This window comes from Bicyclus anynana, chromosome 10 (genome assembly GCF_947172395.1).
Source record: "Bicyclus anynana chromosome 10, ilBicAnyn1.1, whole genome shotgun sequence".
NCBI lineage: Eukaryota > Metazoa > Arthropoda > Insecta > Lepidoptera > Nymphalidae > Bicyclus > Bicyclus anynana.
Genome location: NC_069092.1, coordinates 1,818,562 through 1,833,438, shown reverse-complemented (window position 1 = coordinate 1,833,438; position 14,877 = coordinate 1,818,562).

Sequence of the window (14,877 nt, the reverse complement as noted above, 5' to 3'; positions counted from 1 at the left end):
CTGAAAGTTCAAAATATCACGTATAAATTAGTTAAAAATTTATTAATACAGTAAGGGTAAATCTCCCTGATTTTCGGCAAGATTACCCCGCTGGCAACTGGCGGCGGGGGGCAGGCGGTCGCGCGGGGCGAGGCGCGGCTGGCGCCACCGGCGGCGTCAGGTGCGCGCGCGTGTGTGCGTGCGGCGCCACCGCACACTGACACGCTACGCTGACCCGCCGAGGACACTATTGTGGATAAACTTCTATTGCCTCTGAGAGACAAACGAATTGTACCTAACGATTGAAACGAAACGAAAAAAAATTAAACGGTTGTTTAATTTTTTAAACGATATTTGACATATTTTTTTTAATTTAAGCAATATAACCCTTCCCCTCTAATTAAACTGGCGTAAAGATTTGGGTAAGTTAAATCTCTAACGTCCGAGACGTTTGATGTACCGCTTTCATACCAAAATAAGAATTTAAATTTGTTTTACTAAAAAGGAGATTATTCAACCTGTATTTTTTTACCTGTACTAGTACATGATAATACGGGTGTAATATAATGACGGGGTTTTACTTCAAAAACTCTTTACGCACGTTTCACACCGAAACTGAACCATCCTTAGGGCATTTAGACTCTACCTCTCTAGTTTTCATTACATTGTGCATTAATAGCAAATTGGTTTTCTCAGGCCAGGTTTTACTAAAAAGTCAAGACAAATGGTTGCACAATCCTCGAGAAAATGGTATTGTTTCTATTCTTTATAAACTCAGTTTTACCCGATAGGTACAAACTTACACTAAACTTACAATTCTGTGACTCTATATTCTATGGCACAGCGGCAGGCGGAATGCGCGGCGACATGCAACAAGCTATATTATCACCATCGATAACGCATCTCTGTATCTCGCTGCACTTGCCAACGTGGTCACGGGTTCGATTCCCGGAAAATTGGGAATTTGAAAACCCATTTAAATCTTAATATTACGGTTGTGGGGCTGCATCTCTGTGTCTCGTTGCACTTACTAACGTGAATCATAGGTTCGATTCCCGGAAATTTTTAAAATATTAAACGCATTTTAAATCTCTATCAGCATCGAGAACGCATCTCGCTGCACTTGCCAACATTGGTCACAGGTTCGATTCCTAACCGTTCAATACGGCAACTCAAACCGTTTTTAAAATAATTAAACCTCTGTATAGTTTCACGGTTAAGGGGTTGGACTTAAATCCATAAGGTCTAGGGTTCGATCCCCACCTGTTGTACTATTGCATAGGTACGTTATTATTACAGAATTTTCCTTAGTTGAAGAGAAAATGCCAAAACGGGCCATTCATCAAAAATAATGGTCTGTGTATTTCTATGAACAGTGCATACCCTAGTTGAAAATCTTATACACGCCACGAAAAACGCAAACTGATCATCGGCAAGATATCTTGGCATGACCACGCATGACAAACAAAAGTAATACATATTATTATAATTTATAATTAATCTATTTTGTAAAAATATAATTTTATACTATCGGTTTATGACCTTCAGCTTTCTGATAAGAATTTCGTTGATTGATTACAAATAAAGAACTTGATTTAAAATTTTCTTAAATATGTACCTACCTACTTACTAAAGAGTGCTTATAATTATTTATAATTAATTAATTATTATAATTTTCTGTTAATACTTTTGTAACTAATAAGTAGGCACCTACCTTCTCTTTTAATTACACTATTGGACGTTTAGTAACTTCGTCCGCATGAAATTTGGTTTCTCCTGGGAACCGTAGATTTTTCCGGGATAATGTTGCATAAAATTATAGGCACTCTATCTGCCAGTGAAAGTCCCATCTAAATCGGTTTTTCTGTCTTTTCGGAGATTAATCCGAAAAGACAGACAGACGAAAAATTTAAAAAGCTTGATTGTGTTTTAGCATCGTGTAAATAACATAATACATTTAATTTAATTACATTTAAATCACGGACCGACACTTCAAATATATTTAATCAAAAATGTAATTGAATAAAAACTCCCATCTGTAAATATTTAAGAAAACAGATAATAGATGGCGTTTACTTCCATATCAGGTACAATGTATATTCAGTCTGTCAACCGAGCTTAACTTTGTACGTAGTTCAACGGTTTTACGATAGATGGCTCTACTACTGAAATGGAAACCCACAGGGATATTTAAAAAAAAAATTAAAAAGCTCGATTGTCATTTGTCATAACATTTTGTGAACCGGGAGCCGGCAAAAGTCAGACATACCTCATTTTTTAGAAAGAATGTTTGTCAATCTATGCTCCGTTATAAGTAGGTACTTAAAGACTAAAGTAGACATTTTTTACTGTATAGATTATTATTATCTATTCATGATGAACCTTCGCAAAGTTCTATCCAACATTTTTACTGTGGTGTAGGTACTGGCGTGCACTTCATACATGCATTAAAGTACTGCATACCCTAAGAGTTGTCTTCTTAATGCTTATTAAATGAAGATTTTCCCAGTGTGCTTAATTTCCTTACTGCATCGACAACCTTATGCACGCCACTGGTAGGTGTAGTGGAGTTCGAAATATCTGTCTAAATAGTTTTTTTTATTCTTTACAAAAGTTAGCCCGCTTCCATCTTAGATTGCGTCATCGTCATGAAATATAAAAGCGTATTTTTTTAATATGAAAAATCACGTTTCGAGTCTAGTCTAGTCTCTAAGGTTCGCCGCAACCCTTCTATAAAAACCGTTAATGATTTTTTCGTGAAAACATTATACCTAGGTCTAGCAAAGCTAACTGTCAAGCAACAGGGGATATGATTACTTTTAATTATGATACTCAGTAGAACTTATAAAATAAACAAATAGAAAATATCAACAAATTACGTTTCATAACTAGTCTATTCAGGATCTGGAGTCTTATAGCAAGTAAAGTATACCAGAGATGGGGCACTATCATCAAAACTGAGGCGGACAAATGTGGAAAATTGACTTAATTTTATTTAGTCGCTTATTATACAACGAACGTTATTTAAACAAATAATTCCTAAATATCGTCTACAATGTCGAGTTGTGTGTTCAGGAAGTGTAAAAACTATAAATAGATAAATATATATGTATAATGGAATTAATGACAAAATTGCGTATGTGTGCGCTCAGTGGATTCGCTTAATTCGGATCACTTATTGCGATGATTTTGTAGGGACATACTATAGATAGGTTACCTATCTATAGTATGAAATTATCATTGAAAAAACATATACATAAAAAACCTTAAATACCAAATTAAATACAAATAAAAATACTGACTTTTATTTTTAAATAATACGAACACACCTACCTATATTTTTTTTGTTGACTAAAATATTTAATTCAAATAATTTTATTCTTTATTTCAACATGAAAAATCAGCCAATAAATAATAAAAAAAAAAAATCCATACCCGAATCCTCCAAAGCCATCCGTTATGTTTTCCCGTAGGCACTAATAGTTGACCACTTTTCACCAAACAAAAAAGAAACATCCATCACACCGCAATATCCATAAAAAATCACTCATAAAAATATGTCATCATGAATATTAAAAATACTAGAACTCAAAAAAATAAATATTAAAAAAAGTTTTTATTATACTCTGTCGTATTTTCTTTTAAACATGGCGGCGTCGAGCCAGTCCGCGATCAGATTGAGGAATGGCGGGAAATTGCGAATCGGGGTGTATTTATGTGCTCAACTGGAAAATTGTGAATGAAACTTGATGTCCAACGTATGAAGGGGTGGATTTAGGTTACACTGCGTTGTGGCGCTCTTTGTTAGTTTACAATGGTTTCTTTCTTATTGGAAAATTTTTCTTTTGTCTAACTAACAGCTGATCTATTCAAATTCATTTTAATTAATAGAAGCAGCTCGAGTTAGTTTTGGAGTTATATATCCTAAATTGACTTTAGAGAGCCGTGATAGCCCAGTGGATATGACCTCTGCCTCCGATTCCGGAGGGTGTGGGTTTGAATCCGGTCTAGGGCATGCACCTCCAACTTTCCAGTTGTGTGTATTTTATGAAATTAAATAATATGACGTATCTCAAACGGTGAAGGAAAACATCGCGAGGAAACCTGCATACCATAGAATTTTCTTAATTCTCTGCATGTGTGAAGTCTGTCATTCCGCATTGGGCCAGTGTGGAGGACTATTGGCCTAACTCCTCTCATTCTGAGAAGAGACTCAAGCTCAGCAGTGAGTCGAATATAGCCGGGTTGATAACGAAATTGACTTTAATTAGTCTTGAAAATATATATCCTACTTTTGTGATTTTTTTAACGTATCCATAAATAACCGTTTAGCCGCGGTAGAGGGAGTGGGTGGGTTATTATTTTACAAACGGATCCCTAAATCGAAAAGTATTGAAACAAGACATTTAAAGACCTTATCCAACGATATTCCACATTATGTGATAAATGAGTAAAAAAAAATTTATCAAGTTACATGTTGGAGAGGTACCCTAAAAAATATTTTTCAAGATTCTATTTTACGACTTTGTTCACACTTTCAATGTATGTATTCGTGTCAATTTACAGTTTTCTAGTAGTAATAGTCTCGGCGTTAAACCGCGTACGGACGGACGGACAGACGGACATGACGAAACTATAAGGGTTCCTTGTGGACTACGGAACTCATAAAAATGGACGAGTACCATACCAGTGACAGTGCTATGTTCCTCTGAAGAAACCTCAGCTAACACCATACAACAAATAGGTTACCACCATACAACAATAACTATCAAAAAAAAAATAAGTCTGGCACTTGTTAAACTAATTTTAAGTCTTTATGTTGCTCCAAGCCATGCAAAATATTATATTTCATCTATTCGATCATCAGTAAAGTAAGTAAAAAAAATAATAATACTTAGTTTAAAATTTAATTTAAGTACGTAAATATAAGGAGGAAAGCGTTAGCCGCGGCACCCGTTGAAGTCTATTGAAGCGGCATTTTCCTGCCGGTCGCCATCCTTGACGCACTTTTTCAGTCTTCCCTCGTTGGAAACCGCGAAAGCGATAATTTTATTTTAAATACAGTTTTCTAGAAAAATTTGTATACACAAAATAATATAGGAATAAGACGGTCAGTGGCGTGCATAATATGATTTAACTGGGGTATGCGAAATGAAAAATTCCTCCTCTAATACAGACTGGTAATTAATCCTCAGGGCTTTTTTGCATCAAGAACGTCAGAACTTAGACGTAATTTTAAAGCTCAAAAGGACAAAGGGCACTATAGTATGAAAACTATACCGGTATGGCACCCAGGCCGTAGAAAATGGAATTAAATAGATAAAATAAGGACTCTTAGTTTACGAAGGAAAACTTTTACTCTTTATTTTCATAAAGGTTGCAGTATTTGTGTTGTTGTTCTATATTGTTCCGTTTATTTGTATTTTTTTTGAAAAAAAAAATTCATAACCGAACCAAAGACCTCAAGGTTCAAATCCGCATAAGCTAACTACTGGACCACGGGGCAGTTCGATCGAAGCAACGGAATAACATTATTAGATATGAAGTTTCATACATAAGAGCCTTAATAATCATACGCGAGAGTACCTGCGAGGAGATTGGCAGGGCTGACCGGCGGCGGGCCGACGCGTCGTCGCCGAGTCGTCCCGACACGTCGGCGCGAGGTCGTGCCGCCGACGCGCCGGCCAAAGACACCGGCAACGAACACTTCATACGTTTACATCTCATAATAACAACATAACATGATTTTGACGACCTCTAGTGCAGTTGATAATGTAGCTTTTTTCAATAGAGAGTCCTAGGTTTGATTTCCAGATGATTAATTTAGGAAATATATTTTCTAAACTAGAATGAGTGCCTGCGATAGCCAGACAATCTCATTTTATTAAGGCTGAAAGTTCGTCAGCGCATTTATATATGTCGAGTATGTACTCGTATTAAGTATTTTGGTCGATGAAGAGAAATATAGAGAAAATTCCGTCTAATGGCGTCGGAGTTGTCCCAGTCACATATCTTTGGTACCAACGCAATGTACGTATTTCTACGGGATATCATCAGGAATGAGGTATCCACCAGACCCTTAGCATCACAACCCTTCGCTAGAGAATATGGAGATTGGAGACCCTTAAAGTTGAATTTATCAAACTGTTTCAACCGAAAGGTTGTCGCAAAGCTAGTTCTCAGATGATGGCGAGGAAAATAAAAAAGAAGATGTTTTATACATGGATGGTTTGAAATCCGGACCCTTGAAACCTACTACCTTCCACAGTCCAAGCTCCATATCTGGTTGCCGTATTTACTACAATGAGCTATACCATGCGCAGCTCAATATATAGACTAGCCATAGCTACAAGGTATGCATGATGTCATGCACATCGCGAGCAACACAACACACGATCAGTTTTATCGAATGTCCTGCCATTAGCCCTTCACGCACGTGGACTTATTGGATGGTGAGTGCATTAGACATAATCTTCTTCTTTGTCGCTACACGCTACAGAGTGGTCGTGGTCGTCATTTAGGTGTGGTTGCAAGAATCCACTATCGGTCGCCATTCCTTCCGTAGTTTAGCTCTCCTAGCACAGTCGTGAAACGAACCATGAACAGCGGGTTTCACTTGGTCAACGCATTGGTGACCTGCCACGAGCACGAGTCTTCGACTTTTCCTTGCACCACAAGTCGCTCTATGACATACGTAATACTTACTGACGTCATCGATCTCATTTATGGTAGACGTAGATAAATTCACCACATACTTAACTACACTTCAAATATAATTTCAGCTATGGTGGCTAAAAATAATCTAATCAAATTTAAAACAGTTTTCACAGTCGGATATAACATCGGATCTGTGTATTTATGAAACAGAAACATGAGTATTAGATATTTAAATGAATACAACAATCTAAACTCCGCGTTATTCAAAATAGGCTTTGAATAATTCAGCACTGAAAGCGCTAACATGATTTATCACCTGATACGCACGATTGATTCGTATTATCTTCCGATGGGCATCATTTTCATCAATCACCAGCGCTGTAGCGGATTTAAAATTCATATCTCCTATTTTAGGGTTCGTTCAGACCAAACGAATGTCGTCCGCGTGTTTTAAACAATCGCCACCTTTTTTAATGTTTAGGAGTATGTATGTATGTATGTATGTATGTACTTACCTAAATAATACATAGCTACAAACATATTTTAAATTCAACTGACTATGGCATTTTCTCCCACCATTTTAATTGCCGTAAATTCGCGGCGCGAGTGGAGAACATTGACTTAAAACAGGATTTTTTTTTTTTTATTCTTTACAAGTTAGCCCTTGATTACAATCTCACCTGATGGTAAGTGATGATGCAATCTAAGATGGAAGCGGGCTAACTTGTTAGGAGGAGGATAAAAATCCACACCCCTATCGGTTTCTACACGACATCGTACCGGAACGCTATCGCTTGGCGGTACGTCTTTGTCGGTAGGGTGGTAACTAGCCACGGCCGAAGCCTCCCACCAGCCAGACCTGGACCAATTCCTCTAGACTCGCAAAAGGGGTATGCCCACTGGCTAATACAACGTCGGCACCAGATATACCCCCGTATCACACTAGAACACTTCACACATATATAAATGAGAAAGTTTGTGTGTAAGTGTGTTTGTAAGTATGTATGTTTGTTCCTCCTTTTTGCAGCGGCTACTGTAGCGATTTGGCTGAAATTTGGAATGAAAATAGATTTTACTCTGGATTAACACATAGGCTACTTTTCATCCCGGAAAAATCCAGAATTCCCGCGGGATTTATGAAAAACTGTATTTCACGCGGACGAAGTCGCGGGCGTTCGCTACTAAAAGTATATATTATGGAGATGGCATTAAGATGTATAAATAAGAATTTGGTTAAATAATTGGCTTAACAAAAGTATGTTCTTTGAAGAAAAAACCATTTTTTTATCACTCTTCTTTCTCAAAGCGGCGAAGTAACATTTGAAGCTGTATTTTTTTTTACAGTTCGGTTTGCACTCTCCAACGAGAAAGGGGTAAATGACGAAATGACTGATGTCGAATTCGCGAAAAATTTTGAAAAAATGTGTTCCTATTATGGCTGCCTCGTTCGCATCATGCAAGTTCCTGGGTTCAAATCCGTAAAATATTTGTTTCCTTTCATTTCAAGCAAGTTAGCATTTTTCGTATTCCGTAAAGCGCGTTAACAAAAATTTACATAAAGAAAGAATTTAGAAGAAATTACTTTTAAAAAGTTAGGTTTTGGTTTTCAAACATTTAATAATTAAATTTGACACTCCTATTTTTGACAAAAACTTCAAATAAATATAGTTTAAGTTTAGTTTTAGTAGCAATAATCAATGTATTTTTTGTGCTTAAATCGTAAAATAGGTACTATAATATTTTCTTTGAGCGTACTATATTGTTTTATAGCTAAATCCGATAAATACTATATTTATCTTAAGAAATGTTGGCAACCCTACGCCGGAGTCGCTATCACCCCGCCAATCGTTTTGGTGCAGCGTGTTGGGTCTAAGTTCCATTTTTTTTTTTTTCTTGCCGGTTTCTTCTCAGCAGAATCTGCCTTCCGAACCGGTGGTAGAATCTTTACAAATAGTCAACTGACGTGTCAAAAGAGCTGGTAAACTGAGCCTGTTTGAAATAAACTAAAAATTTAGAATTTTGACTATGTAGTAGGCATTTGAGTTTGTTTTGGGATCTTCTCGGAAGAAGGTGCAAACTCAAAATTAAAGTTACGGGGTTTCCAAGCGATTGTAACTTTAATTTTTAATCGACTTCAAAAAAAGGACGAGGTTTTCAATTTTATCTATCACCTTATCAATACAAGTGCTTGTAAACTAAGCCCACTTGAATGAATTAAACTTTGAATTTGAAAAGATGATAATGAAATCTTAAAAATAACCATTATGAAGTAGATACTTTTCAATAATATTCTAAATGATAACAAAACTAATATCACCACCACTCAGATATGACATAAACTAAAAAACAAACAAACAATTACCCATAAACAAAGACAATCAATCCGTTATAGAAAATAGAAGCAATACAATTGTTTACGTCTACAGCATCATCGCTCCAAATATAGTACTTATCACCCCATATTTTGGGTGTGTTTCACCTTAATTTGGTAGTTTTCGTCCGCGCCACGGGCAGCGCCACTGTGTCGACTGGTTTGGCGCCAATTTGAGGCGCCATCACGCCACCATACGAGCATGGCGCCCGGCTCACCCGCCTGTCAAACTATTTGCTTTTCTTTTAATAGTTTGTAGGTATGAATTACTATTTACATTTTATGGTGTCTTGGTAGCTTAATTTGACGGCCTCCGTGGCGCAGTGGTATGCGCAGTGGAATTACAAGGCGGAGGTCCGGGGTTCAGTGGCGGATTAACAAATTTGCCGCCAGTTAGTTAATTAGGCTATTGGATTTTGCAGCCCCTACTGAGCTCTGAAATTCTATAGGTATCATCGTTGTCAACCCATATTCGGCTCACTGCTGAGCTCGAGTCTCCTCTCTGAATGAGAAGGGTTAGGCCAATAGTCCACGGAGAGAATTAGGAAAATTCTCTGGTATGCAGGTTTCCTCACGATGTTTTCCTTCACCGTTTGAGACACGTGATATTTAATTTCTTAAAATGCACACAACTGAAATGTTGGAGATGCATGCCCCGGACCGGATTCGAACCCACACCCTCCAGAATCGGATACAGAGGTCATATCCACTGGGCTATCGCAGCTCTTATATCTTATTAGCTCTATAGGTATCCTAGTTCCTTACAATACAATTACCTTAAATTGCGTCAATATAAGTTGAAGTGAGGGGAAATGTTGGGAAAACGGGAGAGGTTACTCCATTTTAACAGTGATATTGTAAGGGCTGGATTAAAGAGGTTTATGGCGGACGAAGTCGCGGTCGTCCGCTAGTAGATATTAAAATACTAAAATTGAACGTATTAAGCTCGCAATTAAAAGAGTCGCTCAATAAATGCTGCTTTCATTCAATGCAAGAATTTTAATTTACAGTTTGTTAGTTACACTATTTAAAACTCAAAAACGGCTGACCGATTCGGCTGAAAATTGATGGAGAGGTAGCTTAGAACTAGGATATGGACATCGGATGGTAGGGTTTTTTATATTCTCTGCAAGTTAGCCCTTGACTACAATTTCATCTGATGGTAAGCCATGCAATTTAAGATGAAAGCGGGCTAACTCGTAAGGAGGAAGACGAAAAACCACACCCTGTTTGGTTTCTATTGGCATCGTACCGGAACGCTAAATCGCTAGACCTGCACCAATTAAGACAACCTCAATCAGCAAAGTATTGCGCTGCGTCACGGAGGCCGTCAAAGGTAGGAGGGTAAATGTAGGGTGGGAGTAGGATAGTGTAGGGTAAGGTTTCACGCAGACAAATTCACGGGCGTCTGCTAGTAGAACGTATTAGCTATTTATTCATAATAACAAATATATTAACATACACAGGCGCCGTTCAAGCTCTCGCTCGCCCCCGAGTGCCATAACTCGCAAATTCCGGAAGTCCCCAATAGCATTCAATAGGCAGGGGACGAATCAATAAGCGATCCCCTAATTTATATATCGCCCGGCCACGAGGAGGCTTCGGAGTCAGATATGCATCGCAAATACTCAAATACTTGGACGTTATTTGTTTGGCCACGGAACTTAAAACTTTTTTTGTTTATTTCATGGCAGATTAGTCCATCATTAATGACTTCTACGAAGCATCGTATAGGAAAGCTAAATCGTTTGGCGATACGTCTTTGCCGGCAGGGTGGTAACTAGCCACAGTCGAAGCCTGCCCCCAGAATCCTAAGCTGTATGTTGCTTCGGATCACAAGGATCAGGGTTCGATTTTCGGGTTGGGCTATGAGATACTGAGCTTTTCTCTTTGAAAACCCTTGAATAACATAATTTTCAGTACTTGAGTATTTTTTTTTTGTCGTACCTACAGTCCTACAGTTTTTAAACTGAAGGTTTTTCCATACAAACTTTCAACTCCAATTTTCCTTTAACCCTTCTGATTTAATTCTGAATAAACTTCTTCATATGATGGGCTCAAATAGTGCCAAGTTTCATTTAAACTTTTCATCATCAAACAAACAAAAATCATTAAAAATCATTCAGTAATTTCAATGTGATGAACGGTTAATATTAAGACGGACAGTCAGACAGAGACTGTATTTTGGTTTCAGTACCGTAAATAATGCCTTCAAACAAAAAATGTCAAATATCTTCAATGTACAAAATTTGTTGAAAATCTGTTACAGTTTTATCATAAGTATAGATTAGTACAGATAATAGTGAACTACCCTTCGTTGGTACTCTGCGGTGGCGTGGCCCCGGCAGGTCGGCGCTCGTCGCGGCGCGGCGTCGGCGCTCGTCGCTCCGGCGCCGGCGCGTCGCGCGATCGTCGCCAACTCGTGCGTACGCTATTTTTATATTTTTAACCGACTTCCAAAAAGGAGGAGGTTCTACGTTCGACTGTATGTATGTTTTTTTTTTTTTTTTTTTTTTTTTTTATGTATGTCCAGCGATAATTCCGTCATTTGTGGACCGATTTTGAAAATTCTTTTTTTGTTTTGAAGGGTTTGATTCCAGGGTGGTCCCATTTTTTTCATGTCAGGATCTGATGATGGCATCCTGGAGAAATCGAGAGGAACTTTCGAAAATCGTAGAGACGGCTAGTGCGTTTGTTAGTGTTTCTATAAGGTATTTTAAACCACTACAATTTTATGAAGGTCTGGAGTTGGTCTGATGATGGAGCTGATACACAGACGATGGAACTCGTCAATGATTTACAGCAGGTACCTTTTGTTTGGGCTTGATTTATTTGTATTGATGAGAACTTTCCACCTAGATGGGTTGTGACTGTATTAAGGGTCTGATGATGAAGACAAAGGACAGTGAAGAGAACTCCTCGACGGTTCACAGTAGCTACCTTGTGTTTGGACTTGATAAATTTGTATTGATGAGAACTTTCCACCTAGATGGGTTATGACTGTATTAGGGGTCTGGTGATGAAGACGAAGAATAGTTAAGGGAACTCCTCGACGGTTCACAGTAGCTACCTTGTGTTTTGACTTGAATTTTTTGTATTGATGAGAACTTTCCACCTGGATAGGTTGTGACTGTATTAAAGGTCTGGTGATGAAGATGAAGGAGAGTTAAGGGAACTCCTCGACAGTTCACAGTAGCTACCTTGTGTTTGGACTTGATAAATTTTATATTGATGAGAACTTTCCACCCATATGGATTGTGACTGCATGTGATGAAGACGGAGGACAGTCACCTTTCACGTTTTTCTGAATATTTATATTACATGTGGATAAAGGGGGAGTGAAATTTTGTATATGAGTTAAGGTAGTATTTTTAAAATTGGGATTGTAGGACTTAGATACTTATCATAAGAAAATAACGTTTCAACTAATTGCTCATTAATTTTTGTTCACACTCAGTTAGGTGTGCTAACACTAAAAATTAAAAAATAAAAATTTTAATAAAAAAAATTCAACCGACTTCCAACTCTAAAATTAACCTAAACTAAAAAGCATAAAATAACATCTTACCTATGTGCTACCTTCTGATCAGTTTGAAGGCGGTGCCAATCCAGTGTCATGTTTTAATTAAAGCCGTTTCTAAAAGAACCACAGAAATTGTGTAATTTAAATGGCTTGAATTAAAACATCACTGGCTTGGCACCGCCTTCAAACTGATCAGAAGGTAGCACATAGGTAAGATGTTATTTTATGCTTTTTAGTTTAGGTTAATTTTAGAGTTGGAAGTCGGTTGAATTTTTTTTATTAAAATTTTTTTAACTATTCATTATCTGTACATAACCCACATTGCGTGTTTATCTCGCGTGGGAGTTATCTAGATGACTCTATTAATATTTAAAGCTTATTGACTGAAGCTAACCGACTTCTTTGTTCGTTTTGTTTGTCTTCTGATGGGAAAGCTTCGGACATGGCTAGTTACCACCCTACCGGCCAAGATGTACCGCCAAGTGATTTAGCGCGGTACGATGTCGTGTAGAAACCGAAAGGGGTGTGGATTTTCATCCTCCTCCTAACTAGTTAATTCGTTTCTGCTACATAGATTGCATCATTGCAATTCTTCGCTTATTTCGACTTGGTCGCTAACTCTCATAATTATAAAGGCTCAAAGTCACTCAGCGGGTGATGAAGCGAGCTATGTTTGGAGTTTCTCTGTGGAATCGAAGAGACATGAGGAGATCCGACATGAGTGGCAATGGGCAGGGCATATAATTCGAAGAGCCGATGGAAGTGGGGGTCCCAAGGCGACCCCGCACCAGAAAGCGCAGTGTTGGTCGACCCCCCACTAAGTGGACCGAGGACATCAAGCGCATCGCAGGTAGCCACGGGATGCTGGCGGCTCGAGTCCGTTTTGTATGGAAGTCCATGAAAGAGGCCCATGTCCAGCATCATCATTCATCATCATCATTATCGGCTGATAATGATGATGATGAATGCTATCAACATCACCAACTTCGTAATTTTGGACTGCTAAAAAGAGTTCCTTAAAAGTAAGAAAATCTCAATATTTTATATTTTATTCATACCCTGACGACGAGACCCCATTCACGAAACCATATTACCTTTATAGGCTAACTACGGGATCCCCGAGGCCGGGGTTTAATTAACCGCATTTTGATGTACACTTTTCATATTTAGATCCCAATAACCCTCTAAATTCCCGTTTCCGTAGGAATACGGGGATAAAATATAGCCTATAGCACCCGGGGATAATGTAGCTTCCCAACAGTGAAAGAATTTTCGGAGTTTACAGCATAACAAACAAACAATTAAATCTTTCGTCTATATAATATTAGTATAGAAAACACGGCCACAGTAACACAGCCGCCTATTTGTGTAGGTAATTAAAATTACACAATTTTAATTATGACCGATTTTGCCTTACAACCGTATGGTCTGAGATCGAACCCATGGCCTTTCATTGTTGAATCCGACCCTTACGTACGTGGATCTTTTGACGTTTCTAGAAAATAAAATCCAAAACGGATCAAAGCTGGGAATCGAACCAATGCACTTTATAGACGCAAAAAATGTCCTCCCTACTCTAAGAGATCCGTATTGGCGAAAATAATTCCGTTAATTCCTATAATGCTTGCCCCAGTTGAAAACCTTACGCACGCCACTGAATCGAATTTATTACCTCTCCATTACGAACCACGGCACCAAGTGCACAGAAAGATTATCCATGCTGTTCGAGTTCTATTACTAAAGCCATACTTGATGAATACTGTTTACCAACAAACAAATGCATGTCATTTCATAACTTACTTATTTTAAATTATGTATGGTTTGTTTAAAAAAAAATATTCAAAATATATATCTATAATAACTATATCTAAATAATTATAAACTATATCTAAGCTTATTAATCAAATTCATTTTCATAAATTTAAGAAGATAATTATAATTATTCATCATTATGAACCCGGCTTTTGAAATTCGGCTCACTGCTGAGCTCGAGTTTCCTCTCAGAATGAGAGGTGTTAGTCCAATAGTCCACCACACTGGCCCAGTGCGGATTGGCAGACTTCACAAACGCAGAAAATTAAGAAAATTCTCTAGTAAGCAGGTTTCCTCACGATGTTTTCCTTCACCATTTGAAACACGTGATATTTAATAATTTCTTAAAATGCACACAACTGAAAAGTTGGGGGTGCATACCCCGGACTGGATTTGAACCCACGCCGTCCGGAATCGGACGCAGAAAGCATATCCACTGGGCTATCACGGCTCTATAATTCTTATTAGGTGTGAAATGATTAGGGATTTATACCCATAGTTTGAATTTGTTTGTTAGTAAATAGTGCACATGGAG